The 20,435-nt window shown below is 34.6% G+C and overlaps 1 protein-coding gene and 1 long non-coding RNA gene across 5 annotated transcripts in view; one reads left to right on the top strand and one right to left on the bottom strand.

The window, feature by feature from the left end:
• LOC141447286 (protein FAM13B) overlaps nucleotides 1-20,435 on the bottom strand; it is a 148,080-nt gene that overhangs the window by 126,857 nt on the left and 788 nt on the right. The window lies entirely within an intron of this gene.
• On the top strand, nucleotides 16,245-17,872 carry LOC141447438 (uncharacterized). The gene is made up of 2 exons (XR_012454323.1): nucleotides 16,245-16,687; nucleotides 16,788-17,872. It is a non-coding gene; the product is annotated as an uncharacterized lncRNA (long non-coding RNA).

Genomic DNA, 20,435 nt, shown 5'->3' with positions numbered 1-20,435 from the left:
ATTGCTAACTAGGAGCTGGCCATGTTTTTTTGATCTCACCACAGTTTTGGGGTTGGAGACAACATACTTCTCAACAACTGTCAACACATTGAACTGCAGAACTACAAGTCCCCTCTAACCATGATGGTGCACTACAAGGAAACTGGAACTTCTAGTACTTCTATTTGAATGTAAAATAAAAAAGTTTTAAATAATTTAACATCAGATAAGTTTTTGTCTATATTTTATTGGGAAGGTCGTGAGCGAATAGGAACAATGACCTGTAATTAACTCAATAAAAACAAGCTTTTAACTACCTATTATTTGAAGCAATTATCAGCAACCGGTGAGTAATTGTTCTTTTGTAACGAAGGTCATTTCAGAACAGTTTGAGAGTTAGGACAGGCATGTTCTTAAATTCAATATGTCTCTTACGTAAGCAGAATGGTTCCCTTTCGCCCGTTTTTATTTACAACTGAGTTTAGAGTAAGGTATTGAACTGTGAATGATAGAAAGGGTTTATATCAGATTACACTAGAATTATTAGAGATAATGTTAAGTAAAAAAGAAAAAGTAAAGTATTGCCTATTTTTTTCAGGCGGGGCTTAACGTCCATCTACCAATTAGGTATCGTGGGCGGAGGCGACTAGCAAACATACTTTACTGTAAATTTCTTTTTTTAATAACCATTAAATTAAATCCAAGGCATAAGACCGGGAATCGAACCCAGTACCACAATACATATTTAGCTTTACAGGTCTCGCCTCTAACCGCTCGGCTACCGTGGCGCCTTATTAGATATAATGTTAAGCTGTTTATTATTTTTGGTGACTGATCCATAGTTTCAGTAGGGAGAAAAAATAAATGCCACTTTTCAGTCGTGATACATTTATCCTGCCGAGCTTTTGACCTAGGGACAAGGTAATCTTCAGGGCTAGTTTACAAAGTAATATTTTTACATTACAGGATTGGTGTTGTCTTCTATCTAGTCTATTCATGGACAGACAGATAGAGTCAATGAACAGACAAGACAGAAGACACACCAACCCTGTAATGTAAAGATATTACCTACTTTGTAAACTAGCCCTGAAGATGACCTAATCCCTACCAGCCTCGGCAGATGAAAATTGTCATTTATTTTTTCATCCTATAAAGTAAAGATTTGAATTCAGCATCAGGGTGGTACCTCTAATACACGTCTCCTTTCATTTTATTAACCGATCTAGCTCCTGCTTTTATATGACTAAGAACTGTATCCACGAAGATAGCTATCAATCCCTACCCGATATTATAAGAGTCCGCAACTAAATCACGTCCTCGAGTTTTTTGCCTTTTCGTTTCCTACTCCCTCCTATTATGGTGAGTAGAGAACAAGGATTGAGTCATTAAAGTCATATCACTGGCCAGTCAGCCTCCTTCTGCAGAGCTACGATGGCCAAATTCCTCTTTGGGGATCGCCATAAGGTTTGTAACCGATGCGCTTCACCCATCCAGTGAATGAGAGTCACGATGCTCCCTGTGCTAGTGAGTTCTCTCCACTCCTTCCTTCAACCAACCTCTACTGCCGCGGGCTTGGATATCGTACGGAGTTTTATTAATGATATTGGACACAAATAATAATAATTATAATAGTAGGGGGAAGGGATTAGCTATGCGGTTAGCGTACTGGACTCCCACGCGGAGGTCCCGGGTTCGAATCCAGCTGCTGGCCCCTTAGATTTTTCTCTTCCTAGGAGCTTCTTACAGCTCCAATGATGGACAGTGTTGTCCGGAGGCCGGCAGTGCACTGAAAAAAGCTCCAGGCACCAATAACCTTAGATGTTGACGCGCCTTAAACCATTAAAAAAATATATATATATATAATAGTAATTATACAATATTGAATGAGTAAATTAAATCCTTATTTTATCAACTAGTAGAAGTTATGATATGAAATAGAACTGATGGAGGGTATTTCGAATACCATAGGAACAGTTTTCAATAAAGTTTCCATCAAAATGGATACTTAAAACTATAAAACATATCCAACAAAATTAATAAATGCTGCCGGAATTAAACTGATCATAAATACATTAAAATAGCAATAATACATTCGACTTGTAAATAATAAAATAAGTAAGATAGGCTGTGACTTAGAAGTGAAGGTAAAGTAATTAGGATTGGGCCTGTTATCTATGTAACATAGACGGAGCAGGTGGGGGAACTAGTATGATTTTCACTTCTAAGGACGATGTTCTTACACACACTCACACATGGACACAACTATACATTCACTCGCTGAACGCCTAGCATACAACACACATTACGAAATATACATATCTTGGCGAGGTTTACAAGTTGAATGACCTAAAGATTGGCACAAAACTACTCGCTGTATATCCAATAGCCTTTTTATTACCTCCCATACTACATACCCTGTGTATACATCAAATTAATGGAAGAGAACGGTGTGAAATATGTGCATACTTTAAACACTTTACAATAATAAGTAAAACCACTTTACACTAAACTCCAATGTACTCCAATTACTCCAATGTATTACTCAGTTTTTCTATTTATTTTTTGTTTAATTTTTTAAGCGCATCAACTGAAGAAACTGAAGCTCAGAGCTTTTTTTTTTCAGTGCACTACCAGCCTCAAGAAGTGTTCCTCAGTACCAAAGAACAATGCCCATCATCGGACCAAATGAGCTGTAAGGAACTCCTAAGAAGAAAAAAATCTAAAGACCGGCAGCTGGATTCGAACCAGCAATCTCTGCGTTGAGAATCCAGTCTGCTAACCATTCAGCCAATCCTTTCCCCAAATAATAATAGGAAAATTTCTCTTTAAAAGCCTTTAGGCTAGAAAAAAAGGTTACTAAGATTTCGGTTACAACAATATTTCACACTAATTGCTCCAAATTCAAACAGTAATTCATTTAAGCAGTTTCGAGAGATTGCAAAAAAATAGTCTCATTTCAAATTTCTTGAATTTCCACAACCAAATAATGTAACATAAATCGAAGAAATTGGGGAATTTAGTCATAATTCTGATTGTTAACAAAATCGTTTCCGTTAAAACTGTGGAAATTCAGCAGCAAAAATTGGTTGTTGATAGTTTTTCACCGTAGATTTTAAAAAATGCGAAACTTTTTTCCATTTATATTACTGCGCGCGCATCTTCCTCAGCTTTCACCAGACAGTTCGCAGTTTCCATCTTCATACAGTAATATCTACTGTATGTTCTATTTCACAGGTTTTCTAAATATGTAACCAGACTATTCTACAATAAAATCATTTTTACTATAATTTTTCTTTCGATATCAATTCCTTTCTTACGTAAAACTTTCTGAAGTTAACCACCATCACTGTTTACTTTCTGAGGAAATTTATACAAAAATTAACCATCAGGTTCAGAAAATTTAATATTAAAAATTCCCTCTAGCCACCGTTGGATTTTTCAAAAACATTCCAAGTCAACCAAAAGGAGTTTTGCAAATAACATTTCCATTACTCCATTAATTCTATAAAATTACATAAATATTAGAACTGTCCGGTAAGACAGTTTTAAAAAATGCTGATCGTCCAAATTGCTGCACGAAAAAGCGTAATGCTGAAAAACGCCCAACTTTGATCTTTTGTTCCTCATTCCCTATAAAACATAAAATTCCAAAATTAACTTTAAGATCAAGAAAATATATCCTCATTTATAAGTGAAATTTTTAGCATCGACGCAGTTAAAACATATCGTGGACAAAAAGAGCTAAAAATGTGCAAAAAAAAACAAAAACGGCATTTTAAGAAATGCTTGTAGTTAAATTAATTATAATCGGTTTACAAACATCAAGCAAATATCTGGTCAGAAATATCTTGAGGCGATTGTAAATGTTGATACCACTGAGAAGCCTCAAATTGTAGATTGTAATGTTGCCTTTAAAAGAAGTGAAGTCTGTATAATAGAATAGAAACCATTTAAATTGATTTTGTTTGCTTTTTTTAAATTAAGTTCAATAAATTAAAAATTAAATTTTACTGAAATAAAATCAAAATCATATCTCTAGGCTCCATAATCTAATTAAAAGAGGTTAACAGTATAAAGTTTTCTAAAGTAATCCTCATTAATAAATAAAGTGATATTTATAATCAAACAAAACATAATTAACAACACAGTAAACAATAAAATATCAAAATCAATGTTAGTAAATATCGCATAATGATTATAAAAATGAATATCAACTTGCTTTCATATCTGTAACCAGATATTATGAGTTGAATGATTCATAGATAAGCTATGTTTTTTTATGCTAGGAGTAGAGGAGCTCTGTGCCAAATGCTAATTTCCAAGAAGTAGAAATTAAATAAGATTTATTGAGTCACATTACGATGACCATACATAGTGTAAACAAATCTAAACCTAGAAAACTATATGTACGTATACCAAACATGTTTTCTATCTTGTTTCATTTATAAACTATGAGTAATAATTGTAGTAATCTTTTCTTATTCTTTTTCCAAACATTACTACAACAACAAGTTACAGAAATTTAATGACTGAATGATAAAGAATATTGCATAATAACCGAATAAATTTTCTTCATTATGTTTATATAATGACTTTTTAAACTTTGCTGATATATTTTCTAGAGGCAGACAGTGTGCGGAAAGAGAAGACTTCGGGCGCCATTGGACCACAGATATAGTAGCGCCTTAAATTAGTCAAAAAGAAAAGAAATCATATATATATCTGTATAAAAGCACTTGCCAACCCTGTTGGCAACAGTATCTAGTAAATAATACATTAAACATTAGCCAATTCGAACGCTACTTTACCGCTACTTCAGAAGTTGTAATGAACTGAAAAATGAGTGAATTTAAAAAGAAACTTTTTATAAATCCTTTCCATTATAGTTTCATTACGGAAATTAGGATTGTTGTAAACATTGTCCTGTAATAAAGATAAGAACAAATAGTAACAATTGTGAGATAATACTTTCAAGTAGTAATCAATTTATTATTAGCTCTAGCCTCAACTAATCAATATTGGAATTTTCATTAAAACCAGTTCTGACCAGTTGTTGTTAAATAATGAAGCCAAACTATAAGTGAAACTTTTATTCGATTAATAAACATGAAGTCTGAATAAATTAGTTCATTCTAAATTGTACTATTCATTTTGAATAAGGCCTTCGATTAGTATTTGTATTAACAATTACAAATATCAGTTTATTTATTTAATTTATGGCACATCAACATCTGAGGTAATTGGCTTTCACAGCCTTTTTTACGGTTATCAATTAAAAATGAGATGTAGGAATGCTACTAGAAAAAGCCGGTAGCTGGATTCGAACCCAGTATTTTGGCGAGGTAATTTTGTAAAGTAACCTCCGGCCATTCAACGCCTTTTATTATTCAGATTCTACTTAAAGCGTATTTAAATATATGAATATACAGGGTGTATACGGGGGAGTGGTCGAAACTTCGGAAGCGATTCTCAATAGTGTCCAAGATATTTGCATTTTTAACTTTTCCGTCGATATTTGCGTTTTTCACCATAAAAACGGCCGTAACTTTTCTATCCTTTATCCTATAACTATTCTATCCTATTCTATCATTGTTCCTTCGCCAAAAAAATTGACATTTGAGTAAATTAGTAGTGAAAAGTCAGTTACGTAAAATCCCAGTTTTCTGCATTTACACCCCTCTGTTCGGGGTAGAGTTTTATTAAAAACCAAAACAATCCATATGGTCTTGAACCTCAATAAATACGAAACTTTTTCTGAAATTATGTGACTCCTTGATTCATTAATCATTGAAAAAATGCGGTTGAAAATTTTAACAAAAATCATCGAGAAAGAATTTTTTAGACATTAAAGAAAAAATTTCGTGGTTTATAAGAAACGTTTCGAGGCTCTGTATTGAGCAAAATTTTGTAGGAAATTTAATGCTCTTTCGTTTGGAATAAGCAGATTTGTTATAGGATAAATGATAGAAAAGCTACGGCCATTTTTATGGTGAAAAACGTAAATATCGACGGAAAAGTTAAAAATGCAAATATCTTGGGACACTATTGAGAATCGGGCCAGAGTGAATAGAATATTTTTTGTTGTATTGGAGCTGCTGAATCACCTCCCGAAGTCTCGACCACTCCTCCGCATACACCCTGTATACGAGGGTCGTTTGAAAAGTCAAAAAAGCAAAAATAAACACTACTTAATTTTTTGGGGTAAACCTTTTTTATTTTTCAACATAGTCTCCTTTTAGGCTTATACACTTCGTCCAACGCTGCTCTAGTTTGTTGATCCCTTCCGAATAATAGGATTTGTCCAAGTCTGAAAAATAGCCATTCGTTTCTGAAATCACCTCCTCGTTTGAATAAAATCTTTTTCCCGCCAGCCATTTCTTCATATTGGGGAACAAATAGTAGTCCGAGGGAGCCAAGTCTGGAGAATAGGGGGGATGTGAAACGAGTTGGAACCCTATTTCCATTAATTTTGCGACCACAACTGCTGAGGTGTGAGCTGGTGCGTTGTCGTGATGGAAAAGGACTTTTTTGTGGGCCAATTGTGGGCGTTTTTCTTGCAGCTCGGTTTTCAAACGGTCCAATAACGATGAATAATATGCACCTGTAATAGTTTTACCCTTTTCCAGATAGTCGATGAGGATTATTCCTTGCGAATCCCAAAAGACAGTCGTCATAATCTTTCCGGCCGAAGGAACGGTCTTCACCTTTTTTGGCGCAGATTCCCCCTTGGTAACCCATTGTTTAGATTGTTCTTTGGTCTCAGGAGTGTAGTGATGTATCCATATTTCATCCACAGTGACGAAACGACGCTTAAGGTCATGCGGATTCTTCTGAAACAGCTGCAAACTGTCCTTGCAACACTTCACACGATTTCGTTTTTGGTCAAGCGTGAGCAATCGCGGCACCCATCTTGCGGATAGCTTTGTCATGTCCAAATGTTGATGCAAAATATTATGTACCCGTTTATTCGAGATGCCCACAGCACTAGCAATCTCACGCACCTTCACTCTTCTGTCATCCATCACCATATCATGGATTTTATCAATGATTTCTGGAGTAGTAACCTCAACAGGGCGTCCAGAACGTTCAGCGTCACTTGTGCCCATATGGCCACTCCGAAAATTTTGAAACCACTTATAAACTGTTCTAATCGAAGGTGCAGAGTCACCATAATGTTTATCAAGCTTCTCTTTAGTCTCCTGAGGCGTTTTGCCTTTCATAAAGTAGTGTTTAACCAACACACGAAATTCTTTTTCGTCCATTTTTTGAAAATCACTCTACTTCCTCGATTCAAACGAATGCCAAACACAAAGAAATAGACCGATCTGGCTGAAACTTGGTGGGTGTTCTTCCAAGAGATGCTACTAACTAAACATAACCTCGATACGCGCCAGTGGTGCTATCTCTCTGACTTTGTACGGACTTTTCAAACGACCCTCGTATATTGGTTTCGTGACCGTAAATTATTGAATTAAGGATTCAAAATTGGCGAGGAATCGGTCCAAATAAAAACAACAACAACTCGTCTTTTTGCTAAAGTTTAGACAAATATATTGCCTTCTTCAGGGCGTGTCTATGCGGGTTGGTTGAGTTAGTAGGTTCACAGAACACTGGTTACTGGCAAAAAGATGAGTTGTTGTTTTTTATTTGGACCGATTCCTCGCCAATTTTGAATACTTAACTTATTTAAAAATTAACTATCCTTGTTTAAAGAAAACCACCAAATCTGAGATCGTAAAAAGATTCAATTTAAATTGTAATATAAATAATAAATAAAATTCAAAAAAATTAAGTATCAGCTAAACGTTTCTAATGATTTGCAATAAATCTCAAATTTCTTTCACATACGCACACAATTGAAGTCTCACGCGTGTCGTGAAGAGGAAGATCGTCGACAAATCCAGAATATTCGTGCATGTTTAAATCAACTAAAATGTCCTAACAACTAATGTTTTATTGAATAAATTCATTCACATTATAAACTAACACTGAGATGTTATATTAACTAATCTTTATTTTAAGGATGGACATTTAGTTTTTGTTGCCAAGAAATATTTGAAGCCATCTAAAATCAGGTCATTAAAAAAAACGAGCAGTAAACAGCTTAAACATTTTTTACAGCCCTTAAACTCGAGCCATTTTTAAATGAAGTTTTAACTACCAAATTAGATTGTCAAAACGATCAGTAGTTTTAATTGTTAAATTCGAAGTTTCAACTTCTTTTAACTTTTATTTTCATCAAAAAATATAAAAATATCAAAAATATTTATCATCCCAAAAATAACTTTTGCGCAGAATGTTTTATCATTCATAAATTATTTTAGTAAACAAATATTAAAAAAAAAGAAGCAATAAAAAAAAAAGCATAAGAAATAAAAAATAATCAAGTGTGTACAGTACAGCTACACTCAAGGTCAGAAAATGACGTATAAAAGCGATAGGTTAGTGTAAGGTTGATTGAAGGGGAAAAGGAGGAGGTAGATTTAGGAAAGGGCGCTAGTTCCAGTTCGGAGGGGGACTCGCCGGCCGGCCGGTTCGGCCCCATAACTGCGCAGCTGAAGCTAGCATGTGCTCTTTTTGCACTAAAAAGGTAAATGTTAGATGGAGAGGAATTATATTTTGTGGGTAATGCATTAACAACGCTATAAGGTGATATATTATTGTTACCGTTCCCATAAATCCGATGTAGGTAGGTAAAAAATTAAATAATTTATCACGATCATATCTTTATTTGTACCAAATTGGGTCAGATTCTAGAGAATCAAATACAGCAAAATTTGCAATGCTCACTCCAAATCTATAGCTTGAAAGCACGAGACCTAAAATGACACTTTCTGGATCTTTGAACGGAGTACAAAAATGATTATCATTAGCCAGCTGTAGTGTCACAGAAGTAGGAAATTCAAAAAAATTGGGGAAACAGTGGTTTTTTAAAAGGTAAAAGCCAGGTTAGACTCACAACAATAGAAGATGTCCAAGGCATTAGAGTGAATGGTCAACCAGGCATTGCATTCACTCACTGAGGACGCATTCTTACATCTGTTTAGCAAATTCTTTTAGAAAAGGTCTTCTTTTTTTAATATATTTGTTATGTTACACCAGCGCCTAGATACGCCATAAGTAACAATGACAATAACTGACCACTACAAACTCAGTAATTGAGGGGAAAAGTTACCGCAGTGATAAAACTCCCTAAGTCGTCTCCAGGATTAGCTACTCTCTTCAGAAGAGAGAAAATAGCGAGGCCAATGGCGTTTTAATCGTCTGGAAGGATGATCTGGATGGTGATGAGATGATAAATGGCGGACAAGAGGATTGGAATGAGAGTGCAAGTTCTGGATGAAAACTTTTATAGCGAGTTCGTGCAACCTGACCTACAAACGGAATTTCCAGGTCTGTGTGGATGGTTAGATTTGAAACGTAAAATAAAGCTGTTTAACGATAGTGCGTAGAATTTTTAGACTGAAGAGAATGAATTCGTTGAAGATTGGAGCGTTTCGTTGAACCCCACAGTTCCAATACCGTACGTCCAGGCGGGTTTTAGTATAGAATTATAAATCAGTCGTTTGTTATTAAGTGAAAGTTTTGAACGTTGGTCTAGTAGTCTCTTAAGCAGCCGATAACGCCTGTTAACTTCAGTTCGTTTAAGTCGTGTGTGAGGGTTCCAAGTCAGTCTTTTGTCTAAATACAGCCCAAGATAACGGACAACATTGGCAGGAGGAATTGGAACTGAGTCATAGAAGATCCGGAGGAAGAGTGATGCGGCGGAGAGTAAAAGTAATATTTTGAGATTTTGTTTCATTTAACTTGATTTTCCATTTTTCAAAACTATTCCTCAAGAGAAAAGAGATGAGTTTGAAGGTTTCTGTGTGAAGTTACCGAATCAATGTGAGGAGAAAGTACAGGGAGGAGGTATAGAAAAGGTCTAAATTTAGTTTACCGTAGTTAGTTACTGTAATTTTCAAGGTTAGTTTAGCGCTAGCCACTAAAGTCTTAGAAAAGTGATTCTTTTCGCAGCTGTACTCCTCGACATCAACCCCCAAGAGCAAGAGCCAATCACACATTGTGATACAGGGTGAATTCATCGTGGCATCAGTATAAGAAAAAAAAAAATCTATTTAAATCATATTGAATTGAGCAAAATCAGGAAACTGAATATAGTCGTAAGGATTCAACTGTTTCTTCCGGTTGGAAAAGAATATTAACTTTTGTCTTAACGTCTAAATATTCTAGAAATTCAAATAGATTTACATTATACGGAGACATTGTGGCAATATGTGCCTTACTATGTGTCTATAAATCACGATTGCCCAGCGCAATACGTGATTTCCTTTCTAGGTTAATGTCAATAAAAAGAAATTTTCTGCTTACATTCAAAACGCAAGCGAATTTAACTATGAATTAAAAGATTAATAAGCAAAATAACCCTCAGAAATTCTTCCTGATTCAGGAAAGTTAGTTTAAAAAAATTGAATTTTTAAACTTATACTCATTAAAATGAAATTTCTTTTAGCCCCTCATACACAAAATAATTGGGTGGAATATCAAAAATATTTTAAAAAGCAGGATCACAGGATTACAAAATCTTCAAAATTAATAAACAGTTCTCTTTCTCCACCCCCTACCCAAAAAAAGTCATAACTGCGAATCTCTGAGAATTTTAAACAAAAGAGTTAAAAGAGATTAATATACAAATATCATTATAAGCAATGGCATCTCTAGACAGCGGCCTTCTCTAGCATGAAGCTTTTATTAAATTATTCCCCCACAAGTGGGACAGCAATAAAAGTTAAAATGAAAAACGTGATTTCAAGACTCACTCTATCTGTATAAAACAAAATGAAAACAAGAATTCAATTACTATCATATTCAGTTCAACAACTAAGTATAATGAAATACTACAGTAATGATTTTAATATTTACGTACACAAAATTAAAAAGTTCAAAATTATTTTATGTTCACAGAAATTAAAATGACTTATTTAATTAACAGAAAACCAAACATCTACCAAAAATAATGTGAAAAGAAACATTGACGTCACCAGTATACCATCAAAAAAATAATAATAATTTGCAAGAAGAAAAAAAGAAATTACATTTGACACTTTCGGTCAAGTATGACCTTCGAACTTTATCACAAAAATGATAAAAATGTATAAATTTATGTACGTAAAAATGTGAAGGAAATTTTTTAAAGGAAATTAGAAGAATTTCTGAGAAATTGAACAATCCATTGAGTAGAAAGACATTCTTCCGGTTCCCTTAAAAGTCGATTTAACTTCCGTTAGCAGTTAGTGCACAAGAGTTGTTAACGAACATTAAAAGGGGACCGAACCAGCACTTTTATCACATTCAACCTTAATTGAATTTTCCGGGAAATTGCTTAATTTAAAATATATATACAGGGTGTTCATTATAAGACGGCTCAAATGCATTTCATGCTTAAACGGTTGATCTGAGCAAGGAAAAATTTGTTGCCCATCACCTCTAGTTTCAGAATATGTGACTTGATTTTAGATTCCAGCGCGCATACGCGGCTGACGCGCGACCAAAAGTGAGAATTCGCAGTTGACCCCCCCATTTTTATATACACACTTTTAAAGAGTAATGAGTCCTCTGGCTCGCAAGCCAGGTTAGGCCAGGAGATTATCAACTGCTCTCTGTATCTGAGGAAGCACCTTTGAAGGCACAGTACATGCTTCACAAGTTGAGTAAAGTGCATTATTTGATAAATTAAGGAACAAGTATAATCCTTTACATGAAAGATAATTGATCACTTAAATATGTGGCAGGAGGTTTCCAATTTCTTTAGCAATTAAACGCAACTCTCCCAAAATTACCAAATAATTATTAAACCTTCTTGTTTGTAACAGATGTAAAATTAATTTTTAGCCATTTTGTGTATGTTTGAGAACATCTAAAGCTCTTACATTTGATTTTTCTTAGAAAAATCACTCGGAAAACGACTTATTTCCCCCTATATTAAGAAAAATACTAGCTTTACTGCCTTGGCAATATTCTTAGTAGAATGGGGATGAAAAAATACATAAAAATGACCTATCGCGTGCTCTTCTTTCTCTTTGATAACAAGTTAAAAAATTGAAATATGATTAATAAATACCAGATTTTGAAATGGGCCTAGCACCTTTAATTTTAAAGAATTTTAAAGCGGTTTCCGGTTTCTTTCATAACATTTTATACTCTTTAAAAGTGTGTATATGAAAATGGGGGGTCAACTGCGAACCCTCACTTTTGGTCGCGCGTCAACCGCGTATGCGGGCAGCAATCTAAAATCAAGTCACATATTCTGAAACTAGAGGTGACGGGCAACAAATTTTACCTCTACCATTTTTTTTGCTCAGATCAACCGTTTAAGCATGAAATGCATTTGAGCCGTCTTAAAATGAACACAGTGTATATCTAATTAGAAGAGTTTCCGATAATATCTCAAAATAGTGAAACATTTATTCCTTGAGTGGTACTTCGGTTGAGTCATTTATTTAAAATTTGAAAAATTGCTATCACATTCGATTCTTATTATTACACTGTTGACTAGAGAGTAAGTAGAATAAGCAAAAATGATACTTTACAGGAAGCCCAACAGACACCATCTTCCCGGAAGTGCCACTAATTGAATTGAACTGGAAAAATGTATGAATAAAAGAAATAGATCTACTTTAAAATTTGTTGGAGCCATTTTCAACAAAAAATCAGGAATTGATACTTTCTGTTGGCTCATTTTAACTATTACCTTGTCCTGATACACTCGGGTAGCATCTAAGTGAATCTTTAATACCAACTTTTCCTACCATTTTTAGTCTTTGAGTTACGAACAGATAATTAAATGACCCAATCGCAATACTAATTAAGAGGGTGATAAGAAGATTTAATCTTAATCAGAAGACATAGTTGCTATAGCATATACGGGCAGAGCACAAAAGAACAAAAAATGTAACGATACTAATAATTACATTGCTCAAAACATAATTTATTCTTTGTAAAAGAGAAATTCAATAGTTATAGCTGAATTGGTTCTGGTTAAAGGCACAACTCTTTACCAAGGAGAGGAGAAGGGTGAGGGCATAAAGATGGGGCGATATAAAAGGCGGAAAGGTGGTATGTGGGTATGTTAGCATAAAAAAAGGAATATAAGGACATAGTGAAGAGCATTCAATGGAGGATGCAGAGGAAGTGTGGAGGAAAGTTGCAAAGAGTCATGGTCAAGGCCAACCTAACTCAAGGCTGAAACTTCTCTCTGCAGAAATAATAACAAAAAAGGATGGTGGGCTCTGCCTACAACAGTGCTCTTCTCCCACTCCAAGTCGTTATCATAAACAATAGTATTCTCCACTAATTGTGTATCTTTCTCCACTAACCAAACTAAACTAACCAGCTATAAACTGAAAAAGATAAAAATAATAAACAAACGTAACGTATGAAAAACAATTCTTGTTTATTAGTTTCAACATTTGTATTTTTTTGTAAAATTTTGCTAAATAAATTTAACAAAATGGACACACTAATGCAAACAAAAAATTGTACACCCTACATTTTAGTTGCAGTATTTTATTTGTATTTTTAGTTAATATTTTCTCTAACTGTTCATGAAAACCTACAGCGGAAGTGGACTAGCCAATTATTTAAGGATCTTAGCGTTCTAGCGAAACAAACAAACAAAACCTACCGACAAAAACCATGGTCAAACAACACGCCTGCCAATATTACATTATACGAGGTGTGTTCAAAAAGTAACGGGAATTTTTAAATTTCGCGGGTTTGGAGAGTCTGATTGTAAAAATTTTTTTTTATTATGTTGGTACACATGCCCCTGAAGTACGATAAAATTTTCAGTAATATTCATTGTTTACTTCTTAAGTGGCAGCCGTTAAGGTTAGACGTGTTTTTCGAGCTTGGCGATTTTTGTTTGTTAAAAAAAATGGATCAAAGAATTTGTATTAAATTTTGCGTAAAAAATGAAATAAAGTGTAATAAAGTGTGTGAAATGTTAATAAAGGCATATGGTGAGTCTGCTATGAGTAAAACAAGGATTTACGAGTGGTATAAGCGTTTCCAAGATGGCCGCGAAAACGTTGAAGATGACGAACGACTTGGACGTCCAAGCACATCAACAACCGATGAAAACGTGAAAAAAGTGAAAGAAATGGTTATGAACGATCGCCGAATCACAATCAGAGAAGTCGCTGATGATGTTGCCATATCAATTGGCTCATGCCATGAAATTTTTTCGGATGTTTTGGGTATGAAACGTGTGGCAGCAAAATTTGTTCCAAAATTGTTGAATTTCGAACAAAAACAGCGGAGAATGGAGTTGCTCAAGAGTCACTCAATGAAGTCGACAACGATGCGGATCTACTGAAACGTGTTATAACAGGTGACGAAACATGGGTTTACGGATATGATGTCGAAACTAAGGCTCAATCGTCCCAGTGGAGGCATTCTGGATCGCCAAGACCGAAAAAGGCTCGACAAGTGCGGTCGAATGTGAAGGTTATGCTCACTGTGTTCTTCGATTTTAATGGCATAGTGCATCATGAATTCTTGCCACAAGGTCAAACAATCAATAAGGAGTACTACCTACAAGTTCAACGCCGTTTGCGTGAAGCAATCCGAAAAAAACGCCCGGATTTGTGGCAAAACAATTCATGGATTTTGCACCACGATAATGCACCTGCTCACACTTCATTGCTTGTTCGTGAATTTTTGGCCAAAAACAAAACTTTAACGATGCCCCAGCCTCCATATTCGCCAGACATGGCTCCATGTGACTTTTTTCTATTTCCAAACATAAAGAGAACATTAAAAGGCCGTCGTTTTACAAGCGTAGATGACATTAAAAGCGAATCGCTGAAAGAGCTGAAAGCTATCACAAAGATCGAGTTTCAGAAGTGTTTCGAGGATTGGAAAAAGCGCTGGCACAAGTGTATTGTATGCGAAGGGGACTACTTTGAAGGCGACAATATTAATGTAGATGAATAAATAAATATTTTTTTCAAAAAACGAAAATTCCCGTTACTTTTTGAACACACCTCGTAAGAGTTAACATTACACAGGGGAAGTGCAAAAATGGCAGTGTATGGGTTTAGAGGTAACCATAGCTAAAACTCATCATCACATTCTCATTCTCAGCCACAGATTGTTCACTTTACAGTACTCTTTGAGCCACCACTGACAACAATTAAGTGAGCAACATTAAATAAGAGCTATACTTATACGGGTGATCCATTTAAAACGCACCAATCGCTAATTACTTTTTAGGAAAGCGGAATTACAAAAAAATCCACAAAGTAAACTATATGTTTTTTTTGGGTCTAGTTTTCAAATTTTCCACCCCCGATGCTGTATCATTATTTCTGGCGGATTTACGGCCAAAAACCCGATTGGGTTTTCATAAAGACCACTGGTTTTGACAATGATTATCCAAACTATGAAAAATGATGTTAACCCCGTTTCGATATCCCTAATATTAGTCGAGACATTTAAGATCAAAGTTACAATTTTATCTATTCGTGAACGGTTTTCGATATTAATTTTCCACCAGTGATACACGTTTTGGGAGGTGCTCTGACTGTTTTTTTTTTTTTTTTTTGGCGCATCAACAGCTGAGGTTATTAGCGCCCGGAGCTTTTTCCAGTGCACTGCCGGCCTCCGGACAGTGTTCTCTCGTTACAGACAACACTGTCCATCACCAGACAGTGAGCTGTAAGAAGCTCCTAGGAAGAGAAAATCTAAGGGTCAACTGCTGGATTCGAACCCGGGACCTCCGCGTGGGAGTCCAGTATGCTAACCACATAGCTAATCCTTTCCCTCTTTAAATTATTATTATTATTTTTTTTTTACTTTTCGTCACAAATAACATTTTTTGAAGTCAGAGGACCTCCCAAAACGTGTATCTCTGGTGGAAAATTAATATCGAAAACCTTTCACGAATAGATAAAATTGTAACTTTGATCTTAAATGTCTCGACTAATATTAGGGATTTCGAAACGGGGTCAACGTCATTTTTCACAGCTTTTTGTATAGTTTGGACCATCATTGTCAAAATCAGTGGTCCTTATGAAAACCCAATCAGGTTTTTGGCCGTAACTCCGCCAAAAATAAAGATACAGCATCGGGGGTAGAAAATTAGAAAACTGAACAAAAAAAACATAGTTTACTTCCGGAATTTTCTTGAAATTCCACTTTCCTAAAAAGTTATTAACGATTGGTGCGTTTTAAATGGATCACCTTGTATATTGTTACATATTCTAAATGGAGTTCACTTCTTCGTAGGCTTTAAGACGGACTTGGATTCTGTTTTCTTGTAACTGTAGGCTCGCCAAGGTGGTAATGAGATGCCGTGTGTGAAGGGTAAAGGAAGAAGTTGTCAGTTAGTTTGGTCATGAGAGTGCGAATGGCCTTGAATGTCGAGTCCTCAGGGTACCTGTGTGTTCCTGGTAAACCAAGGGGGCATTCAGTGCGATTTGTCGTGCATTATTCTGAAAAGTTTATTGCCTTTTCGGCAGCGTGTTGCTAGCTGTAATCTAGACTAATTAATGGGTATTATTGTTTCAGTCGCGTTGTATGCTAGTTGAAGTTTTGTGCTGTAGTGCAGCCTCCAGGTGAATTGTGATCAAGGATAACGCCAAGGTAGCACACTCCTTGAGCCTATTGTTTCCAGGGAGTTCCTGGTTATTTCGGTTTTAGAAGGGTACGTATAACTTTAGTTTCCATTTTTGGAACCAGTTTGATAATAGTACTTCTACAGTTTGTTTTCAAATCAGTAATACACTGGTCATTAACTTTGTTAGAGGAAGCTATCATTGAACTTAGCTGAAGAGTAAGGTTCTGGAATATCAAGATTGTGAAGTTAGGGGGACTCTGATTGCCCCTAGGGGAAATACTGCGAGAATGTGTCCTCTAGTGCTGTACGTTAAGTCTTACCTGGGATATTCTGTTTTCAAGAAAAGATACTGAAACTAAAACTCTAGTTAGTGGATGTGTTTACCTAACCGATAGATTGGTTACTAGGCATAGAAATCATTTTCTCTATAATCAAGTCAATATCAATTGACCGATAGACAATTCAAACTCCAAGTCCAATAGGCGAAAACCTCTAAGTTTTTGTAAAATAATGAGTGATAAGATATAAGATCACAAGATTAGAAGTGTTCATGAGTGAAGCCAACACCTGAGAACAAAATCTAATATTTAGGTACAACTAAAAAGTTAATTACATCCAAATACTACACAAATCCGTCCCAATACTCTTATATGCAATCACTGTGTGGTCCAAAACTTGTCGTACCAACTACGGGAAGTAACAAAGAGTCCAAAATAAATGCTTAAGACTAGATGGGTCATATCCTCTGTCGATTATGGGAAGATGTTTTTGATATTAATGGCCCGAAGTGTTCCTTATGGGTGGCAGCATTGATTCAAACGCTACCATTCAAAAGATACGAGAAACTATGGCTAGGTTTGGTATTCCAAAAGTTTTAGTTACTGATAATGGCCCACAATTCACTAGTCAGGCATTTCAAGATTTTTGCTCGATTAATGGAATAAGGCACGTACGATCAAGAAAATTCTGTAAAATCTTTCAAACTCGGAATAAAGAAACTAATGATCGGGAGCAAAGGAAAGACAAACTTAGAGACTTCTCGGTACTTGTACCACTACAGAACGTCGGAGCATTCCACTACGGGAGAAACCCTGGCAAAACTAATGTTTGGAAGAGAGCTTCGTACGCGTTGGAATGCTTTACAAGCACACAAACAATAAGCATCCCAGTACAAGAAAAATCAAAAATTATAAAGGACATTGCAGCACGGAGTTTGCGATAGGGGACATAGTGTATGCCCGCGACTTCAGCGATCCAGCTCACTGGAGTTGGGAGAAAAACACAAATAGAAGAAAAATTAGGCGATAGGGTATACTTGTTAAAGGAAATGGAAGGTGATCGGCTTTTGAAGCGGCACGTAGATCAGATACTAAAGGCAGGTTCAGATGGTTTTGAGCATCATCGGCAAGTCGACCGAACGAGAGGAGGAGAAGATGCGGAAGTGGCACAGGGAGATTTGCCAGAGAGACAGTAAGTGTCACTCGTTCGGGACGTCGATTTAGAAAAGACTGAGGGGTGAGAGATAGCAAGCGAAATTCAGAGGATTGTTATATTGTTGTTTAATTACTGATATTAATTGCCATGTGATAAAAATAACGTATGTTGAGTTGAGTGGAAATTCAAAATTGTAAAAAACACTAATAATGGAAATAACAATGGAATAATTCTAGAGTTCTTTCTTGTAATAGTAGAGATATTATTGATGTTGTTACTTCCTGTACTTTTACAATTTTATTCAATTGAAAATCCAAATAATCCTTACGATTGGAAAAATAGAAAGCAAACAAACATACGACTTATTTTTAAAACTACCATGTATTATGGTATTGGTTCGATTCCCAGTCTAGAGAAGCCAACGAGAAATATTCTTAATCAAATTTTCTAAGTCACTTTTTTCAAATAAAGGTTGATTTACAAATGTAAATATTAATTTTTTTTTAAACATCAATTTATTAGAGTTACATTCAGATGGAGGTACTCAAACACAGAATCTTCTTAGCAACACAAAACCCTCCTTCATGTATGTAATTGGTAGAACCATAAATAACGCTGAAGACAAAAAATGTCTACCTATCCTTCATATACATATATCAATATAAGGTAACAATTTAAAATTTAGATGTAACTTTTGTACCTAACTTTAGTTTAGCTAATTTTAACTGAAATGTGTACACCTAAATCCGAAATGGAATCCAGAGATAAACTTTCAAAACATTTTCTCTCGCAGTTATTTTTTAAAAAAAATACATCCCAATATACAAAACATTCTATACAAAATTCCTTCATGTGAAAGAAGTAGCATATTCCTTGAAAGCAGCAAACGTGGCAAGCACGTGTGCTCTCTCTTAGAGCGGTGTGCGATATTCAAAATACCTCTAAAAGGCCAAGAAAAAGATCTCGTTCAAGAAATTTCCTTAAAAAACTTAAATGATTAGATTTAACATTGAATTATTGCCTAACCTCTTCTTGAACACTGCGATCAACAAAATTCATTATAAATATTTTCAAAACCTTTTTTCTTATCTATTAATACGGTCATAAGAAACCTGAATCATAAATATAATTAACTGTTGTAAGACTACATACAGCTTTAATTAAAATGCTGATCATAAAGTTACAAATAAGGCGGTGAAATAATTTACTTAATATCATTTTTAACTATTATTTTAACTTCAATTTAATTATTATAATAGAATATTTACAGAAATAGACCCACCAATCATGAGAGGACAAATTCACACCAAGCTATAGAAATGAAATAAATTACGGAAAAATAAGAGCAAACCAACCGATGCAGGAGGCATGATCAACCAATACTGATCAGTAACGATAAGAGTTTCAATAAAAGCTAACTGTAATTGAATTTCTTTTACAAAAGTAAAACTATCTGCATTTTTCTGAAGGTGAATGGAACAATACAGTCCATTAATAATAAATATTTAGAAAAATGATTTTACCAGTATAGTAATTTAAAAGATATCAATTAATGTTAACATGATGAATATATTGAATTCTGTAACTTGGCGAATATGAAAGTTCATCAAACGATTGTAAAATTACCCTGAAAGTTACCGCCCATTTAAAAGAAATAATTGAGATAATTACATTCATTGCGATAAAATATCAGGCAGGAATATTAAAAAATGTTTCTCCTTAAATTTATCAATACTGATTTGAGCCTTTTTACTAAAGAAAAAGCATCTAATACTCCAGGCCATTTACAAAAAAAAAAACAATTTTTATTGCAGTTAATTTTTTTGAGAACTTGGCGAATTATGAATATAATTTTAGTATATTTTATAAAAATAAAACTATTTCTGACCCTCTAAACAAAAATATATTAAATTAGCATAGGATTTCAGTAGGATCAATAACCTCATCAGAAATGTTGTGTTAAGGTTGCCACCATTTTTCTTAAATTTCTTAGTTGATTACAATTTTTTGAAGGGTATGCATGCAATCTCAATGTCTGAGATCTTTGAAGTCTGAATTTCAGTGGGCAGCAAAGGAAATCAATTTGTTTAAGAAAGTAAATATATTTTTTTTCTAAGGAAAAGAGAAAGTGAAAAATTTTTTTAAGCTTATCAATTTTTAGATTGAAATCAATGTAAAACTAGGGACTTAGAAGTTTTCTTACAGTAAATTTCAATACTTAGCACAAAAAAGAATCTATAATATATATATACCTTTTATTTAATCAATATTTAAAAAAAAAAATGAAAAAGAATAAGTACTCTACATATAAATATGCAATTAAAAAAAATATCACAACAAAAACAAGGGAACATTAATAATTATTTATAAGGCTTATCTCAAGTTTATAATTGAAAAGAAA

Source organism: Rhodnius prolixus, unplaced genomic scaffold, assembly GCF_049639745.1.
Source record: "Rhodnius prolixus isolate KJV_2025 unplaced genomic scaffold, Rpr scaffold_1, whole genome shotgun sequence".
Classification (NCBI taxonomy): Eukaryota; Metazoa; Arthropoda; class Insecta; order Hemiptera; family Reduviidae; genus Rhodnius; species Rhodnius prolixus.
The sequence above is the reverse complement of the archived record's forward strand: the minus strand, read 5'-3'. Positions and strand labels throughout refer to the sequence as shown.